At 39.1% G+C, this 21,284-nt stretch overlaps 1 long non-coding RNA gene across 3 annotated transcripts; it reads left to right on the plus strand.

Moving 5' to 3' along the window:
- The first annotated feature begins 11,585 nt into the window (after window positions 1–11,585).
- On the plus strand, window positions 11,586–16,178 carry LOC139965645 (uncharacterized). Of its 3 annotated transcripts, XR_011792354.1 has the most exons (5): window positions 11,683–11,734; window positions 12,184–12,286; window positions 13,140–13,264; window positions 13,885–14,050; window positions 14,540–16,178. It is a non-coding gene; the product is annotated as an uncharacterized lncRNA (long non-coding RNA). The 3 variants fall into 3 exon arrangements; XR_011792353.1 differs by lacking the exon at window positions 12,184–12,286 and having other exon boundaries at window positions 11,586–11,734; XR_011792352.1 differs by having other exon boundaries at window positions 11,601–12,286.
- The last annotated feature ends 5,106 nt before the right edge of the window (window positions 16,179–21,284 follow it).

The following is a 21,284-nucleotide window of genomic DNA, read 5'->3' on the forward strand; positions in this document are numbered from 1 at the left end:
AATACTTTTTTATGATAAACTGTTTTTGGTGTGGACAAAATTTCCAATATATTTGAAAGTCACAGTGATCATAGTGACCCTACATGACCTCGAAAAGTGTGTGCAATAACAGGACACAAGCTAGATAGACACATGATGATTGCTATCAAGTGACGTCACGAGGAGGTACAGTAAGCAGATCTACAGAAATTAATAAGCACAAATACGCTTTGTACATTAAACGGGACTAAACATTTACAGATCAGGGCATGCAGGTCCTTCATAATTCACAAGTGTGTGTGAAGGGATAAAGAAAGAAACCGCCACACACGTGATAACATGGTGCTGTATACGGGGGGGGGGGGGGGAGACCCATGCGGTTGTCAAGTGTTCAGTGTTGGGAAATTATCACAATTTTTTGTTAGTAACTTTCGCTGAAATTTTGATACCAAATGGTTAACATTTAACTCTTCGAGTTGAAATTTTGGTAGAAAGTCGTAATCTAAAGATACTAAGATGATATGATATGCAGATCAGAGACTGCGACTTGTTTACGGCTGGCCGGGATACTTCGGGGGGGGGGGGCCTGGGGATGGATGGTGGGGAATGGTGTGGTGGAGGCCCCTCTGTCTACTGTGGCGTTATCCCGTGACGTTTTGGTTCTCGCTGGGTGGGTCAATACAACACAATATCAGTCATACGCGTTACCGTAATAAAAGGAGACGCATTCGGAGGCATTTCTTATGAGAGGTTCATTTACCTCAGAACAAATTTAAGATTTCTTCGGATGAGATGAAACAGAAAACTGACATAGAAAGATACAACACAGGGAAATAATAAATGTGGAACTTTTTCAATTTCCCTGTAACTTATTGTGATGTCTTCTTTACACAGATACGGTATAGCTCCACGATATGTCTCTTTAAGGCCACCGTAGAAATCGCTAAGTTTTTTTTCTGATCGCTCGATCACTCTGACGTTACAATTGTAGAGTGGGCCTACCTAGGCCTTAATTCAGCCCCTTCCAAATGATGGAACGCGAAAGCGTCAGTCCCACTCGAGTGTACCTTCCATGGAAGACAAAGACAAGAGTTAAAGATAGAAAGTTATTTGAATGCAGACATTCGAGCCAAAGACAACCAAAAGCATAGTTGCCAAATTTGTTAGTCCTAAACAGTGTGAATTATATATAGGCTGATATTTATAGGCCTACTTCATTTTATTTGTTGCCTTTTGCTATTTTATTTGCTCACCTTTTCATGTTACTTTTCATCCACCGTTTTGTCTGTAAATGCATGAGTTATAGTCGCCTTGTTTAGAACTAAAGAGGAAAGTCCAAAATAGGCCTCATTACTCTTTATTAAATTACATAGAAATGATCCAAGCACCAGCAAATCCACCCATGCAGTTATAAGTTTGCTATAGTCAGGGCCATAAATATGATGGTATAATTCGCGGCAGTACGAGTATAAATATTATTTTAAAAGATTTCGATGATGATGATGATGTCGCTGATTTTTCTCACTGGTTTAGTTCTATCAATTGAACTATTTCATTTCATCGATAGGTTGACCAAAGTTCACCAAAATAGAAAGAATTTTATCCTGTAAAGGTCGGGAGTCAAACCCCATGCACGAAGCAAGGAAATATTTCCCTAACAACAACTCGAGCTGGGCTTTGAATTTTACTAAATAATTTCGCTAAATCGGTGGAATAATCCACGAAAGTGTCTCATAATACAAAAATTATGTTTTTTAGTTTCGGCACCGCGGGCAATTTTGGCAGTTTTCGTTAAGGTTATGTAGATTAAAATTGCGATTGCAAAATTAGTTACAATTTGACTAGAGTTCCTTTATATAGAACTCTACATTTGACTAACAAACACTGCCACAAATATTGTCTATCATTGCAGCTGCATATGTAGCTATAACACAGTATGCGAATTTAGGAGACACACGAAGTGACCGTGTCCCACCATACAGGTGTGGGATGTGACAGCCCCACCCCCATCCCACCCCCACCATGCAGTGAAATTAGAAGCCGGTCTCAAGTCGGAACCGGAAAACAGTCAGCTCATAGTTTTACACCCATCGTTGTGAGAGGCATATAGCCATACAAGAACAGATCGACATGTCTAAACCAGTGCACCTATATTCTATGGTTCATCTACGTTTCCCATATAAGCAGAACCTTTAGCAGACTTTGTAGGTGTTGGGGGGGGGGGGGTGGGCGAGGGGCCTATATCCCCCTTTAAATATTCAGAGCATTGAAGTTGAATTAACGCTAATTGTATGGATCAGACTTGATATGAAAGGATTCTAACCCTTCTACTCTGCCATGGGATATATCAAACCGATTGCCACATCCGGGGAGTCTGGGTCTCCACCCCATCAAATGATACATTCCGAGGGATATTTTGACTTCAAGTTAGATTTAAAATTGGGTTTAATCGCTTGTGATAATAACTCCCTTTTAATTCTTGTGTGAGTTTAAAAAGGGGATCGGAAGTGTTGTGCGTGCTCCCACAACATGTTGGATCCGCGCCTAAATGCCGCCTTTTTTCGGATGGTTGTTCCCTCCTCTGTGAGGGTGTGGGCACAGGGGATGTACCCAGTTTGGGGAAACCTTTAAATGAGGAGTGTCCTATAGAAAATATATCCATATTCAGGTGCGTATCCAGGGGGGGGCGTTTGGGGCGCGCGCCCCCCGGGTAGGAAAAGGAGGAGAGAAAAAAAAGAGAAGAAAAAAGGAAAAAAGGGGGAAAAAGAGGAGGAGGAGAGGAAGGAAGGGAAAAGAAAATGAAGAAAGAGAGAAAAAGGAGAAAAGGAGGGAGTAAAAGAAAAACGCGAAGACATCGGGAAGAGAAAGAGGAACAGTGACATCATTACAGCGCTGAAGGGTAGCCAGTGACGGATCAATGATTTCGTAAATGTGTGACTCACCCTACCCCTTACACCGACAACTCCATTTTTTGACGTTTCCATTTTCCTCTCTCACTAATGATCTATATATATACTATATATGGTCTATCATAACGCGTGTGTAGAATTGTGCTATGAAACCAACTGTGGCTGGTCTCGAACTCGACAGCGTCGTCGGGAAACATGACGATTTTTGGGATGGGGGCGACCGCCCGCCCCCCCCCATTCAGCATTTTTTTAAATGATATCGCTAAGTAATTTCAAAATAGAAAGTGCTTAGATGCAACTTACAAGGCCTGGGAAGTGTCATTTCCAGCGATGTGGGAGACATTTTTGGCCAAAATTTGCTTGTACGCTTCGCGCTAACAAATGGTCCTGGGTAGTGTCATTTCCAGCGATCTGGGAGGCATTTTCGGCCAAAATTTTCTTGTACCCTTCGCGCCAACCTATGGTGGCCCTACGCTTAGATAATTTGCCTACAGGCTTCGCCCCTCCCTTGACAAATTCGTCGCTACGCGCCTGTTTGAATTTGTAACGCAAACAGCAGATATCACATCATATCAGTGAGCATGAAAATGGCGTTCCAGGATGAAAAGCCTCAAAACTGTCCGACTTGCCTGAAAAAATAACCAAAAATTTTCGCGCGCGCTCAACGTGTTAATTTCAATATCGTATAAGCAAGCCTCGGTTAATACATCGCATGCCATCATGTACCGTACGTTCCGTTAAAATTGCGCAGTATACCGCGGGATGCTAATGTAAACAACGACATGTCTCATGTAGATGTATAAAAAGCATGGAGGTCCAATTATGTCAAAACTCTCTTTTACATTAGTAATGGCGAATTAGGGGCTGCACCCCCGCCACGCAGTGGCGGAGCGTCCATACGGTCATGGGGGCGGATGTCCCCCTGACGGACTCAAATGGACTGCTGGCGCCTTTTTCAGCTCTTTACCACTTTTTACTTATTCTAGATTATTGACTTTTTTATTGCGCTCTCATCTACTTATTTACATTTGTCACATTTTGTTGGTGTAATTTGGCGATGACACCTTATTCTTCGTTTATCTGCAAATTCTGCCACTGCCACTGCCGCCGCGCCTCCTACGCCTATGTGTGTAGTGTTCGGTTTCGGAAATATCTGCTATTTTTTCATTTCCTTCAACCAAGTTTTATAATAGCCGTTATAAGAGGTTTTAATATTTGTACACCAATAAATTAACTGTGTCTGAAGTTTCGAAAATTCTGACCAACATTCTGCATCACACTTCCCTCTACTCGTGCAATTTTGACCGGTCTGTTAGGGGTTGAAGGAAGTTTTTCTATATTGGTTGTCCATAGATGAAATTTTGTACAACATTATGGGTATGTTTTCAAGTGAGTTTATTCACGAGAAATGTGAATTTTCAAATTCTGAACAAATATGGGGCTTACAACCTTGAAAAGTGGGGCTGACGGGTATTGTGGGCCGCGACGTAGAATCACCTACAAAAGCAAAGACCCACAGGAGATGCGATCAGGTCGAACATGATGTGTGCCGGGTTGACAATCTTCAAAAAGGTTATGGATGGAAAAAAAACTATTAGGAAATACTTGGTTCTCAGGCAAAAAGTGTACATCTGGTTGGTCATTTCAAGCCCGAGAAGTGCCGTTTCCGGTGATCTAAGGGGGGGGGGGGGGGGGTAACAAAATAAGAATTTTCTTGTACGCTGCGCGCCAACCGATGGTGGCGCTCCGCTTAGATAGTAATTCGCGCCCCCGGGTTTGAAAATCCTGGATACGCGCCTGATATTTCCAGTTTTGTAATCAGAAAGTGCCCTTTTGTTATGTGAAAGTGCCCTTTCGTAAAATACAGTTCAAATGTGTTTCAATGTTCTGGCATTGTGTTACATGAAACTAAAAATTGCTTTTCTTCTTAACATTCAAAGACTGGTATTTATGGTTCAATTCTATAGGGCAAAAAAGGTAGATCAAGATTCCTCAGACAAGAGAAAAAGTTTTATTAGAGGTACATTAAATACAGTGGCGGATCCAGGATTTCGCCCCCTCCCCTTTGGAAAATTTCACAAAATATGGAGGTCCTCGGTGCAATCTGGTGCTACTTTTCGTGAAAGTTTGGAGTAAAATTTATTTCCAATAAATCATGTATTCATGGTTTGCCGGGCATATATTTGCAATTTCGAGCAATGAGCTGGGATTTACGTCTTTGGGGAGTAGGTGGTGATGCAAACTACTTTTTACCAGGCTACTCCAGGCCATTTCATCTCAGTGGATGCCCCCTTCCAGATGGAGACTATCATGCAGTCAGAGTGCCCCTCTCATCTTCACTTTATCAGAATGATGGTGTACTCTTTTTGCAAATTTATTTTACAAAAAATTACACGTGGGATATCATTAAGGTGCAATAATTTCATGTTCTTAAAAGTAGCCTCGTGAGGTCACGCAATATCCAGTCATGGACTCACTTATTCCTGATATTCGTGCCTCACCAGTCAACAAAGACTTTTCCAGTCAAGGCTCATCACTCTCACAAAAGAAATCTCTCCGATAGACGGCGATCAAAACGCCACCTATCAACTCAAGGTCCAAAGAGACCCACCTAGACTCCCGGGGCTACTGAACCACTCGGAGGAGATTACTGATTCTTGGAATCAAGTACTCCAAAGAGCAGACAGGACACTCCGTAGTATCTGGAGAGAAGAGTTATCCCGCCAGGCAAAAAGGCAACGGGAGAGATTTCTAGAAAAGAAATATGTCCGATCAGTGAAAGCTACTAAAAGCTCCGAAAAAATCCGCACCACCAACAGGGAGCTACAGACTACAAGTAGTCACTCAAAAGCCCAATGTCTTCGAAAAGAAGCAGAAACACTAAAAAAGTTCGTAAAGAACCTATCAGACAGAAACATGTCCAATATAGAGTTTATTGCGTTGGGGAAAGGTCTGAAATTCATAGCAATTCCAGAAAAACCTAAACGTAGTAATCTTCTCAAGTCATTGAAAGACCTAAAAAGATAAATGAGAATCCGCTTCATCTTTACACAAAAAAAGCAATAAGGTTTACAAAACGCATTTGAAAAAAAGCACTTTTGAAACATTGGCACTTAATCTCGCAACACGCGGAATTATCCAAACTGTTTCCAAAAGAACCGATTCTAGCCTACAAAAAGGCCCAAAATCTCAAAGATTTACTTGTTAACTCAAGGTTTCGTACTAACGAAGAATCAGCTAACTCTCAAGGTTTACACGAAGCTTTTTTAGATGCTCTTATAGTTGCACCATGAGTCCATAAAAACTCGTGCACAGAAAATAGATGCATTTTGAGAACGAGACGCTCATGCCGAATATAAAATATTCAAAGGCTTACTACTGATGAAGCTCCTCCTATAAAAGTTGAGAGCAGAAACCGGTCTAGTTGGTCATAAGAACCTACGCTAGTCTTTCCTACTATTAAAAGTACACTCAATTCACCTAATAGGTGCAATTATGTTTCACCATGAGGAGCATGCTATAAGTTCATGTTCCTCGGGCCCTCCCTTAAAAATACTTCAGGCTCTTGGCGCCTACGTTGCGTTAGATAGTGTAAAACCGCCTCCACCCTCATTTCATTTTTGAAAGTAATAATTTCATATACACACTGTGCGTGCTTCTGTGCAGCATGTAGCATGTATTGCTTTCGTCATATACTCACGTCTAGTTGCGAGTCGTTTCCCTCTCTGCTAGCTTCGTGCTTACCAGGGGCGGATGCAGGATTTGTGACAGGGGGGGGGGTCTGACTGGTCCAGCCGCGCCTGAACGTAAGACTATCTAAGCGGAGCGCCACCATCGGTTGGCGCGGAGCGTACCCGAAAATTTTTGGCTTTACAAACCCCCCAGATGGCCGGAAACGGCACTTCCCGAGTATTCTAAGCTGCATGTACCTAGCCTGAAAATATGGATCTCATGTCTGCAATTTCTCAATTGATGAAAAAAAAAACAATCTATGAAATATGGTAACACATATCAGATGAGTTGAGATGATACGAAAATCATAATGCCTTTAGCCCCCAATCCCCCTCCCGTTCCGTCACCACTGTTTGATGCAGGGCCGGATCCAGTATTCTGGAAGGGTGAGGGGTTTGGCCTCCAGTGATCCTAGGGTCTAAGGGGAGTGGGTTTTCCTCCATCCATTGTGAAATTCTTGGATATTTAAGTACAACAGGGAACCCCCTTCAATTTAGCCATGCAAAGCACCTACAAAAACTCACTCGAAATGTATCTGCATCAGTAGGAGTTCCTATGCAGCCTACCGCTCTGCCACATCACCGCCCAAAAAAATTCGAACACCACCTCAATTTTGAAACTTTTCGGTCTGAAAATTGAGATTTTTAGGCATTTTTGGCACGTGTAGCACGCGTGCACACTATAGTTCATTTGACGGAAAAGACACACCTGAATGACTTGTAAGGATAACCGCCCTTCTGACGTCCTACTCTCTTAAAATGAGAGACTGAAATTTCAGTCTAATCGACTGAAATTTCAGTCTAATGATGGATGGGATAAGGGATCAGACTACTTAGACTGAATTCCAGTCTGAAATGTAAAGACTGAAGATCAGTCTTAATTAGACTAAATACTCTTCAGTCTAATAGACTGAAAATCAAACCACTTTAGACTGAACAGTCAGCAGTTTAGACTGATTTATTGCAGCACCAGTCTTAATAAGATTGAATACTTTCAGTCTATAAGACTGATATCAGACTGAACAGTCGGTCCTTTAGACTGAATTATTACACATCACAGCTATACTGTCAATTTTATAAATTGCAAATTCTGGATTGAACAAGCTTTTCTATAGATCCTCCGTGTTGGCTAAGTGCTGGAATTCTTCAATAAAGATGCAGTTAAGGTCATCAAGACAACATTCAATGATCTGTTAATGCAGGGGAATTTACTGAAAGGTGCTACTTCATGGAGTGACTTCACCTTCACATCCAATCATGTTAGGCTATAAAGACCAGAAAATCATTGTGACAGTCACACACAAAGTACATTAAAAATGGTATTCCATCAAGAAATATAATTGTCAATATCCACCGAACAGTAATTTTATTCCCACTAACCCACTTATATATTCTTATATAATTTTTAATATATTAAAAAAAAAACAGAAATCAAAACTACAATATTCTGAGGGATGTTCAACAAAACATGTTATCTTTGCAACAAACGTTCAAATTATAAAGATACTTTACATAACAGTGACATATTTTCAGTTCAATATTAATCTGTCAAATTTCTGCTTGAATTGGGCCTGGATCTAAAATGTTCTTTAATTTTTTTGGAAAGGATTAGGTGAGCTGAGAACAGATCAGTGGTGTCGCCAATGGGTGGCCTGGGGAACCCCTCCCCCGAGAAGGAATTCACAAATAGACATATCACCAACCAAGATTCAAATGTCTGGCAACACCACTGTAACAGAAAGCACTTTAAATTCTTTGTATGTCACCACCAGGTGGTAATACCCTGGAATTCATTGACAACACAGCTGTAAATTGAGTGGTTATATACCCAGCTGATCCCATCTCCCGATCTCACTGAACTTTAAATTTTCCACTGTAAAGGATATAGTAACTATACGATCCTGCCTTTACAAAAGGGATATTATGGAAACACGACCATAGTACAATGGATCTGGTACATTGCCTTTTTTCCAGTTGTGAATCATTAATGTATAGTAGCAACAATTTTCTTAGAATGATTTCAAAATGGGGAAAACATATGACAAATTTTCAGCAGGTTATTTATAAAATATTAGGAATGGTCAAACTATATATCAGTGCGGTGAACATTTAATACTTTGTGTTTCAATGATATAGATTGGCGATTGCTGAAAGTCATTATCCAGCACACACAAAACAACATATTACAAGCAGTTAACAGAATGGCACAAACTTCATAATGGCTATTAGATAAACATGAACTATTATATACTGCATTCACGATTTCATGATATGGCATTCATATAAAGCAAATTTGTATGCAAAAACAGTACATGTGACTATTATACCACCCTCAATTATTTCTTAACTTTCTGATAGTAATCATATATAGTGATTTTGATTGGGATTTCAATCAAATTTTAAAGTTTTATAAATTATCTCACGTGAATCCTTTAATGTCGGCCTCTAGCTGAAAAAGAAATGTCACTCGAGAGTCGACTAAAAAATTGAAAACAGTTTTGACTCATTACATCACTAAAATTTAAAAAAAATGGGGGGGGGGGAATAATGAGGAAAGGATATTCTCAAATGGAATTTTCTACAGTTACTGACTTTATAATAATCAGGTTACTTGCTTTTCATGGAACAAATTATGGAATATTGTGCACAATAAATAATATTAGCTTAATTAATTGCTTAATTAAATAAACCTTCAACATAGTGAGTGCAGTGAAATGTAGGAACATTAAAGTAAACATTAAAATAACATGCTCGAAAAATCATACAACAAAGTTTTTTTGGCAACTAGGTGTTTGTTTAATTACATTCATAATTAGATCAGTATCATTAAAAAACATTTTTAAAAACCAAAAATCAATTAAATATTTTTTTCTGGAGCCCTCCCTATTCATATAAAACTGTTTGTAAACTCCGGGTAATCAATTTAACGTTTTAGGGTATGTGTTAGTTACTCCTTAAAGGCATTGAAGATTTGTCCCAAACAGCATGCAGCCATCTGAAAAAGTTAACTTTCTGTTGCTTGCAAGTGATGTTTGTTCGTGTCGCTAAAAAAGACAGACAGTAATGAAACGTGATACCTTGATATCTTTAGCTGGACCTGAGATGTTCATCGCTGTATCGTTCATACACTGTAATGTGGGTATTGACCGTAGCTGTATGTACTGACTGTACACTAGTGTCTAATTACCGACGGTAGCAAGCTGTGTTTGTATTTTCTGGGATCGATGGCAGTGTCTAACACTTCTGTTACACCTCATTCGAAACTAGGTCAGATTACCGGCATTAGACGTTCTTTTTGCGCGAGTCTTCACACCCTTTTAAAGCTACTCCATGCTGACACACGTGGTTCCGGACTACAGAGCAATAAAAAAGTAACATTCACTCCTTGAAGTAACTCCATGCTGGCTGCCCTTATAGATGTGGCATGGATACGGACGAGAGACTTCACTTCTGTTGGTTGCAAAATTCCATACACCATGGAAGCATGGAACTCACAAAACTAGTGTTGTAGAGGGGGAGCATAGTCTATGTTAAATGTATGTTCTACGCCTCTGTCCCAGCTGGAATGGCCAGTTTATCTGCCACAATGAAGAATTGTTTGGGGTTCAATTCTGGTCCGAGAGATAGCATGAAAGGCTGTCAATATTGTCCTTGTCTGCCCTGTGCTGCACTCTCAATATCTGTGCCCTCCTGTTTGGTGAAGATAAAAATAAATGTGATAAAGGACAAGCAATATGGTATAAATCAAAACATTCTTAAAAAAAGATATGTTGAGAGGTAGAGAGACTAGACTAGAATAATATTTAGGAGAGAATGGAGAAACAAGAACATGACTGGCATTGTACAAAGGAGATATATCAATTCACGATAGGCAGCAATATGTCATCCATGGCGGGTGAGATGTGTTATGTGAAGGTGGATTCAAATTCAACCTAACATTTATGGGTTATCATGTTGATTTTGGCAGGTACATGGTTACCAAGCAAGGTTTGTTGTTAGTTGTTTTCAGAAATTTCTCTTTTTAAGGATAAATTGTTCATGACATCTCCTGATTCCATTACATCAGCATAGAAAACCAGTGAACAAGGAATATGATTTACATTTTAGCCTACTGATTTCACTAATATGTCTATCTGCTTGTAAAAGAAACTGATTTCATAACATTAGTGAATGGTAATATTACTGTAAAATCTTATAATAAAGACTGATGGCCCACTATATGTTTAATAAAATAACAAAAGCATACCAATTTTTTTCCAGTTTCCACATGATTTAAATACAATGGTAATGGTTTAACAGAATCGTGTTAGCTTCATGCTGTAATGGCTGTAGAAGTCACTACATTTTTTCAAATAATTAAGGGTGCTTACAATCTATGCATAATAGTACTGTGTTTTGCAATTTCTTGAGCATTATTATGTTCAAGTATTTGTTATGAGGTTAACCTAGCCTAGATTCATTTGGGACGATCGAGTACATATTGCAGTCCTGACAAGCGTGCTTATTCGCCCGACGATTGGGTTCATATGCAGAACAGGCGGGCTGATTTGCCCGACGATCGGGGTACATATGCAGGACCGGCGTGCTTATTCGCCCGACGATCGTGTTAATAGGCCCCACCAATTATAACAACAGCCTAGGCCTAGGCCCTATTTGCTATAGTACAGCCTAGCTACACTGTAAAAAATGTCTGTGATATAACAGCTTTACACCGTTCATCTACTAAAATTAATCATGTTGTTAAAAAAAATTGTTGTCCATTTACAAAATGTATTGTAACAACATTTTCTGTATATGGGAACAAAATCTTCATAACAATACATCAACTGCTGTGTCGGAACAAAAGCATCAGGCTCGATCCAAGTTTTCATTATGCGGTCGAAGTGATCGCGAAAACGTTACACCGAATCTTGCATCATGAAACGAGAACCGTATTTTACATGTTGTTGGAATTTTAGAAAGGAGCATATACGTTTAGTCTTACGCAATCAATGAGTTTTTTCCGAAATAGTAAAGTTAACAACTGTGTCGCAAAGTTGTAGATGACCTTTGTACACTACTTACAGTTGAATGACGCTGGGCGCGCACCGATGGTCCGAAACCGCTGTAATTACGGTAAGTTATGATTTCAAAGCTTTTCAGTCCTTTTTAATCTAACATGAGTGCAACTATAGTGAATTGAGTCATATGAAACTGTTACTTTTTACGTAAGCATTTATTAAACGTTCGTTCGTTTGTTGGTTTGTTTGTTTTGAAATAAGCGGCAAAGCAAGAAGGCTAGGCCGAAAGCACAGCTCTCTGTCGGTCCATTGTGTACATACTAGCACAAGATGCTATGGCAGTTCTTTGTTTGGCGAGCATATACGATCGCTTACTTCTAGCATATCGTCGTAGCTGTTTTGACAGTCATACCAAACCTAAGCTTACATTCATTCTTTGGCGGTATCGTTTCTATTGGCTATGATATAACGCAGCCTAGACACAGGTCTCCAATCAGTGTCTATGCTTTACTATATAACATAGATTCTCTTAGGAAACTTCTTGATATCACTTTTACTGTTTAGTTTGAAGCCCCCCGATCGGCTTACACTAAATCTTGGGGGAGTCGTGCAGTCCCCTGTCCTGAATCTTGGGGGAGTCGTGCAGTCCCCTATGGCACGCCAAATGGTAAAATTCAGAAATGAACAATCTAGGCTAGGTTTATGGTTAACAAACTCTGGTCTATCACTAAAATAGATCATCGATCAATAAAATAGGTTTTTTTGTCTGATAAATCACGTTTTTCCAGTGATAAATCAGAATTTTACTAATACAACTTGTTTTGTTTTTCTCGCTGAATTTTGAAAACTAATTTTTGGTCGGTAAAACCACTTGTTATTCCTTGTTCAATTCTGAAGGATGCTACTGCATGCAATGGGGAAACCCTGTATGTACTATGTGCCTGTCATTTGATGCCTTGGCGTATAAACACGATATCACAAGAACCAAGATGTTTGAACTCGAAATTTAGTATTTATAGGTATGTTTGAGTGGGAGAGGGCTTATGTGGAAGTTAACTATACAAAAAATTCCTGAAGGAAATTTCTTTGTAAAGGGAAAATGTGAGTATTGCGGGCTAGAAAAAAATTACAGGCAAAGTCTACCTCCTAGCCCTCCTCCCCCCCCCACCCATCCAGAACTGTGCCTGAGCTGCTAATTGCCCCTAGCCTACTTTAAGTATCATGATCAGTTGATGTATGCACTGTTGTATGCTATACTAACCTGGTCTTAGCATGAATGTGTTGATTGTGGGTGTTATGAATTATGCCAAACTGTAGCCTACTTACAGTATTAACTGATAAGATTTGTCATCTGTCAATATATATGTAACCAAAAGTGTTTTATTGTTTTCCTTTCATAGGATAGGCTTCGGCTAAACCTGAGATGGAATAGTCAGGGGCACCGGATTTGTAATGTATTGTTGGAGAGCCTGACCCATTTCCGAAAGGTTTTAATTTCCATATGTTTTACTCTCTTGCAGATGGTTACTTGTTCATGTGGTGTTCACTCTGATACTGCAGCTAGAAAGATGTGTCACTACAGGCTTCATCAAAATCAACCAAATTTTCAATTTACGTGTCATGAAGAAAGTGCAACAGAATTTTTGTAAGTTATTCAGACTATAATAAGACTATGATTGGTCTCACATATCTATGCACTAGATCATCGGGTTTCACTTTTTTCGTGGTAAAGTGCGTCACGGTGACCACTGGACTCATCCAGAGTGCAAGAGTTTCACTTGCAGGCTACTCTTGCATAATTTCTGAAAGAAATTGCTTTTAAAATTATAATCCATGGATCTTTATACTCTAAGATATTCAAGGGCATAGGAATCGGGGGGCTGGGGGCGCCAGCCCCCCCAGTGAAAAATATGGAGGGGCGGAAGTATCATTCTGCCCCCCCCCCACTTCGCAAGTCAGAAAACCCCTTTTTCATTTCCAAATGAGAAAAAAATCTCATTTGGAGCACCAAATTGCATCTAAGGCCAGGTGAAAATGCAAAATTATATACAAAATCGAGTGGGTGGGTTGAAGTGTGCTATATTGCACCAAATTGCATCTGAGGCCACCTTGAAATGGAAAAAAAATTCCAAAGGGGAGGGGGACACCCCCTCCCCTTAGACCCCTCCCCCAGGCCGGCAATCAGTCTTCAGCCCCCCCACTCAAAAGTACCTTCCTACGCCACTGAAGATATTAATAAAAAATGCTTTTGTTTTTATGTAACAGGTTGCAATCCATTTCTTAGAAACAGAATGGCAATAACAGTTGATCGGGAACCTCTGCTGTATCCTACATCCATTATTGCTGCGTTGAAGATGTTGTTCATGAGCTACTATGTGTTCAACATATGCTATCCCACAGAGGTTCAAGCAACCATGGAATACATACAGAGGTACAGTTTAAACCTAGTTTCTTGACAGATTAACAAAGGAGGTGCATTCAAACTACAGTTCCTCCATCTTGTTGAGATCATGCAAGAAGAACTGCAAAGTCATGTTCAGTTTGTTCAGTAATAGCTTTATGTCAGTGTCAATGCCAACAAATGTTGTGCAACATTAAATGTTTTCTTTAAACTACTAGTGCACCTGTCACGGCATGCAAATTACAACAGTTTATACATAATAAAACGGATAAAAACTTTTACTTATATACATATATATATATATATATATATATATATATATATATATATATATATATATTATATATATATATATATATATATATATATATATTAATATATAAATTTTGTGTGAAGTTTTACTAATTTTGGGGATACTTTTACCAAAATTAAATAAATTTAGGTTTTAAGCACTGGGATGTTTTTGGTAAACAATGATAGATTGGACTCATGAAACTTTTTTCAAATTATTCCCTACAGAATACTGTTCGAGATTGATCCAGGGAGAGGGTCTAGGGCAAAGAAATCTTACAGATGGTGTATAAATCCGAAAGTAACTTCTCTTTATGAGTGGATGAAGGAAAGTAGAGAGTGAGATATGCAGTGAATGTGGCCAAAAGTATTAAGCTACTTGGTTTAACTGCATTTAATTTTGTTTTGTTTAATGCCGTATACTTTTTGTTTTTTGTTTAATGATACCTCCATTTCAAAAGCACTGACTCTGTGAACTATTCTGCTATAAATCACTAAATTTTACAGATTCATGTTACAATGTAACTTAAAGTTGATTTTTAAAATACTTAATAAACAGTAAGGTAATCTGCTTGCTTCAGAAGTATTTTAACCAAACATTGTATATTCTGAAATACAAAATATGATTCTGTACAGAACAACCTCATAGCTTTTGCAGTACAAGTTGGATGTAACTATATAAAAATATCCAAATTTGAGCACTGTCAAGTAGATTTTCTGATTGTTCTATATATTGGAAAGGGTTCATTTTAGCAAAAAAATATCCCAGTTTGCCTGAGCATTTCAATGGAAGTTTCATCACTTTGACATTGACCATCAATCTAACTGTTTTCTTTTTTCTTTCTATTGATTTGGGAGTTGTTCTGATAGCAGTAAAGCTTATATTATTTCCAAGAGTAGCAACAGTTGTCCTCATTCGAAACAAAGTATTTTTACTAGAAGAAATCCTTTTAAGTACTCTAAGCATATAAATAGTATTTGAGTTTCACACTGTTTATAGCTTTTTGTTTCAGGTTCAGTTTCAATGCAACTTAAGTGGTTTCCAGGTTCATGTTATTGTTTTGTTTCTTATTTCTTTAGTACATATGTCATAGAGTAGTATTTTTTAGTCGTTGCTCTTTCATTCTAGACACTATCTCTTTGTAAGAGTGCTAATTACAATGGACAGCAGTATCCTTGGTAGGTTCATAAGGTAAATTGACCCCCTGCTATTCAGCATTTATCAATCTTGCTTAAATAGTATTTTACCTTTGGAAGTCTAATATCATCAGGAAAGTCCAGATTAATATGCTGAGATAGTTTAGTAGTAGTATGATAATATCACTGTTTTTCAACGCACTGGTAGACAAATTCACACTTTATCCCTGTCTTGGAATGATATCTAAACTGTCCATGTTAGTGTAATATATTGTTACATTGTTGTTTGCAGTGCTAATTCCACATTTGCTGTATATGATGTTATCCTAAAAGTCTAAAACACCTGTCAAGATTGCATGTTGGTAAATAAAGATATGTGTGTTTGGTAAATTTGACTCTCTCAATGTGTTCCTCTTGGTATAACGTTTATTTTTTCATCTAAATCTCTTTCATGTACAACAAATTCCTCTCCACATATGATTCGCCCAGGATCACAAATTACTTTACCCATATATAGCAGCTTCATTTGAATAAATAATTTTTACTTTCAACCACAACTTTTTACCGTGTATACAAACTGTTATTTGGTAAATTAACGGAAACATTCTGTCTAGAAACGAAAAAAGTTCGACCAATATACAAAGGGTATTTTGAATGTTACATCACTTTTTCCATGTTGCCACATAAAATTCTACCTGAATAAATAGAAATGAATCTGTTTCTACACAAACCGTAGTTGTGCATTTACAGTTACTGTTGTACACTGATGAAAAAACAGATGGAAACTAATTGACAGCTTTTCTTTTGTAAATATACAGAGAAATTTTTTACAGTGTAGGCCTACCTCGCGCACAAGCCTAGAATAACTAACGTTACGAACTGCCAAGCTTTTATTCTGTATTAATTGGAAAACAACAAAAAACATACATACATACCCTGGCCTGACTTTAGAATCCGTACCATATGAATGTGCAAGCTTACTTCGAATCGGCCGAAGAACAACTATATAATCCGGCTGAACGTGTGTGCTCGCACCGGCTTGGTTCAATAGAATAACAGTCGGTGAATAGGTGCGTCGCGTGAATGATTCGCTTGAATGAGTTAAAGCGGTATAGTAGGAAATAGGGTTAGGGTTAGGAAATAGGGTTAGGAAATAGGGTTAGGAAATAGGGTTAGGGTTAGGAAATAGGGTTAGGAAATAGGGTTAGGAAATAGGGTTAGGAAATAGGGTTGGGAAATAGGGTTAGGAAATAGGGTTAGGGTTAGGAAATAGGGTTAGGAAATAGGGTTAGGAAATAGGGTTAGGAAATAGGGTTAGGAAATAGGGTTAGGAAGTAGGGAATAGGGTTAGGGTTAGGGTAAGCTGGCTATGGATTAACAGAAATAACTATCTAGGGTGACATTATCTCGCTGGAATTAAGAAAATAAGAACGTAGTGAAGACAAATTGTTATTACCTGTAGCCTTTCATAAACACTCCCTTGGACATTTACCAAGCTAAAGTCGTCAGCTTCTCCTTTGTGGAGTCTGTCATATCTCATTGGCTTGGTTATATTTGCTATAGAACGACTATAACTTGGATTCCAAGAGGGCATGGAACTTAACCCATTTTATTAGTTAGGAACTTGGCTACACATTTAACACTAAGGTGTGTCTTTAAACAGAGCTGCTACAAGCTAGGATTATTGAGGTTTAAGCACCTGCTTAAGTCTTAATGCAGTAGACCATCACAAAAGAAGACGTTTCAATGGAAGTCGTTGTCAATTAGAATGTTTATTGGTCGTAAGTTATTACATATTCATTATGTGCTCTTATTTGTGTTAAATATTCATGTTATTTATTACATATTCATTATATATTCATGAAATACTTGCATATTCATTATTTTGCTTTTGTTATATGGTAATGAATATTCAAATATGGTAATAAAGGAAAAGTTAAGGTTTCTATTTTTCTTCCAAACGCCAAATCTTCATCCGGCTCACATGGCCTGATCGGTTAGGAGTATGCGCTATTATTAATTCGCATCCTAACATCCCGGGTTCGATTACTGCTATGTGTTACTCATGTTATTAATCATGTTTTCTCCTCTCTTCTCTTCTCTTCATAGATATGTAGGTCTCATCCGAGAAAACGAGTGAGGAAGACAGAAAGAATAGAGAGAACTACGGTTGAAGGTGTGGGGGATGTGAAACGGGTACAATGAAGTGAAGCGAGTTTACTACTTTCATGAAAACCGCCAAACTCTTTTAGTCCCCCAAAAATATCCAAGCCCCATTTAAAAACGCTCACCCCATCAAAAAGAGCGCCCTCTTTTAGCCTGTCGGATATCGGATGGTACGGATTCTAAATTAGTACCCATACCCTCGAACACTGTTATCACTTCTTCGTGGAAACCTTTATTTGTAAGAAAAGTTCTTAAAGACTCAGCCATTGCTAATTTATAACCTTTACTCTAGCTTAGACATACGGTCGTCTGTCTCGTTCATGCCTAGCTGTGTGTACGGCGTGCGTACGTACAGTACAGCGAGTACCTGGCTAAGCGAAGAATATAGTAGTATATATGTACACAAGTTGTAGCGCTCGTTGTCACACTTATTTTTGTGCAGCGTATTTGCAAGTTTTCGGATGACGTAGGCGCATTTCTGTTCTCTGATTGGATACATTTTTCAGTGGAATACAGAGACTGAAAATGGTAAGATGACATGCCACATGTGATTAGCTGATTGGTTAATAAAGTCAGTCCAAAACAGCGACTGAACGGTGTAACTGATAATACAGTCTAAGTAGAGTGTTTCTCAGTCTAAACTCAGTGTATAACACTGAAAAAAATTTCAGTCTTAAAGAAGACTGAATTCTTCAGTCTAACATTTTAAGAGAGTACATGTTTAAAATTGGCGTTTAATTTAATTATTTTTTTCTCTCTCTTTTTTTTTCTCATTTTTTTTTTTTGGCCAAGAGCAGGGGTGTCCGGACCCCCTGGACCCCCCTCTGGATCCGCGCCTGCTTACTGGATCGGGACTGCCGCGAACGTACGTTAAAAGTGCATCGTGCTCAGTGCTTCCACACTCAAAATTTGTTTTTCCCGAAATGGAATCCAAAATTTCCCGAATCGGCTCGGTATTTCCTGAAATTTCCAAAGTGCCGTACGGCTCACCCTACCCAACACCTACACTTTTGTATACAAATAATTTTCACACTTCGAGGCTCCATATGATTGTTTTTCTTTTAATTTTTACATCACGCATGGGGCCCTTTCCCTCGAACGCGGTAAAAAAAAATCAGGATTTTCAAAAAAGGGGGGGGGGCCGGGCCCCCCTGGATCCGCCCCTGAAATAACTGTATTATTGTAAACAATAAATAAGGGATTAACAGGTAGCCTGGATGTGATAACTGATAAGAATAGATTTTGGACCAGTGGAGCCATCGGCGTACATTCACCCCTTTTTCCAAGAGGGTGCGAAGGCGTCAAGTGGTGTCGAGACCGACTAGCATTATTTAGATTGACAGGCCGAGCAAGCTTTTGAAAAGTAAATCCCCCCAAAAAGCAGCAGTTTGTTTGTAATTACAACTGCACACTGAGATTGAAATACAGTTGGTGGGGCGAAGTCGCCAGCTGCAGCGATTTAAAGTATTTCTTGTTCTCACCGAAGTACATGTGAGGTATACGAAATTCCATTTCTCTTGCATGTATTGAGTCAAACGCCCGGTTGGGGTCCAGGGGGAGAAGCTTTAGCGTTCACCATGATAGCATTTGTTGTTCTTTAGTTTCAATTTTGAAGCACCAAAACAAAATTAATTTATTTTATTTCAACTTTCAAGGGTAAAATGATAAAAACAAAGAAACCGCCCTAATCTTACATGAGGTCCTGAAACCAAAAATTAACAAGTATTCAGAAATCAAAATGTATCAACATTTATATAACAGTGAGCAAAATAAGAATAAAACTCAAAATAAAATCATCAAGAACTCTGAAAAAAAAGAAGTACAACGAGTAGATTAAACATATGAAGGTCTGGTAAATACACCATTACAAAAAATTAGCAATCATTTCTCTAAAACTTACAAGAGTTTTAGCATGTTTTATTTTAGGACTTAGCTCTTTTCATTCTTTGCCGCTAACTGTACTAATCTATGGTATTCAGTATGTCCCCGGTGATGTAGAAATTCTTTGACGATGAGAATCTATAACAAATGGTTATGGAATTCCGTTATCGGGGTAAATAATTCCTTTTAGTAAGATGGGGTAAGATCATTTATAATTTTGTATACCATTATTATTCTTTTATGCTTTATATATCTATCAAAAGTCTTCCATCCTAATTCATCACAGTGGCGGCGGAACCGGGGGGGGGGGGGGGGGGCTTGGGGGGGCTCAGCCCCCCAATAAAAAAGTTGAGGGGGCAAATGCATGATAAGCCCCCCCAATATTTACCAAGGCTCCGAAACGTATACATCTGCCCATTTTTCAATGCATACTTGTCGATCTGTCCGATGCACACGTATACTCTAATAATGTGTAATAATTTTAGTAATTGCTGGGGGACCCTCGGCCCGTCCCTTGGCTATAGACCACATTGTCACCCCAACCGCGTCTTCACGCCCCGTGAAAAGTGGAAACAGTGAGTGTGAGTACCGGTAAGCGTAACACAACTTCGTCTTAGGCCAATGACTTGCCTCATTTCAGCCAGTTCTCCAACATCCCCTTACTTAGTGGCGGATCGAGCGTCCATATATACAGTCAGGGGCGGATGCCCCCCCCCCTGACGGACTCAAATGGACTGCTGGCGCCTTTTTCAGCTTTTCACTACTTTTTACTTATTCGCGATTTTTGACTATTTTATTGCGCTCTCATATACCTATTGACATTTGTCATATTCTGTCGGTGTATTTTCCGACAAAATGGCGACGACACCTATTTATTCTACGTTTATCTGCAAATTAGCAAGGCCCCGGAAAGGGTCATTTCCTGCAATCTCGGGAGTATCTTTACTCAAAAATTTTCTGTACGCTCCGCGCCAACCTGTGGTGGCGCTCCGCTTAAATAGTGTCGAAAGCGCCCCTACAGACCATTCTTGCCCCCCCCGACCAATACCCCTAGCCCCGCCACTGCCCTTACTACACTCAAAAACGTCTTTGCGAGTACACTACGAGTAATAGCTACTCTCTTAAAACACCATCGAATATACAAATTACAATGTTTTTACAGACTTAACGTGCAATCTGAGAAATTGCAGGCTTGAGACCCATATTTTAGGGCCAGGTATTCGCAGCATAAAACACTCGGGAAGTGCCGTTTCCGGCCATCTGGGGGTTTGAAAAAACCCAAAATTTTCTTGTACGCTCCGCGCCAACCGATGGTGGCGCTCCGCTTAGATAGTCCCCACACATTAGCCCCCCCCCCAATAATTTTTCCGTTCCGCCGCGCCTGATTCATCAAATAGCAATGTCGATCTGTCATGGTAAGGAGCATATTTTAAATTATCCTTGCAGCACTTTTCTGTAACTTTAAAATTCTTTCCTTGCTCCCAGCATTGCACGCTCCCCATACGAGACAACAATAATCTAAAAATGGTAAAATATATCCCTTATAGAACAAAATGGAAGTATCATTTTCTAAAAAATGGTTTTTATTCTCCTACGAAGGGCATATCTAGAACTAATCGTGTTACATACATAAGTAACTTGCTCTATATAGTTAATAGCAATATGTAGCTTTTCATCATTCATCGTTTGACGCTGTTTAGAACAGATTAGCATTCATAATTATGCCAGAAAGAGGAATAACAGTTCTTTGGAACGTATTCCAAGCCTTGGTGTGGAATCCTAGGGACTT

The sequence above is a fragment of the Apostichopus japonicus genome, chromosome 3, assembly GCF_037975245.1.
Source record: "Apostichopus japonicus isolate 1M-3 chromosome 3, ASM3797524v1, whole genome shotgun sequence".
Lineage (NCBI taxonomy): Eukaryota > Metazoa > Echinodermata > Holothuroidea > Aspidochirotida > Stichopodidae > Apostichopus > Apostichopus japonicus.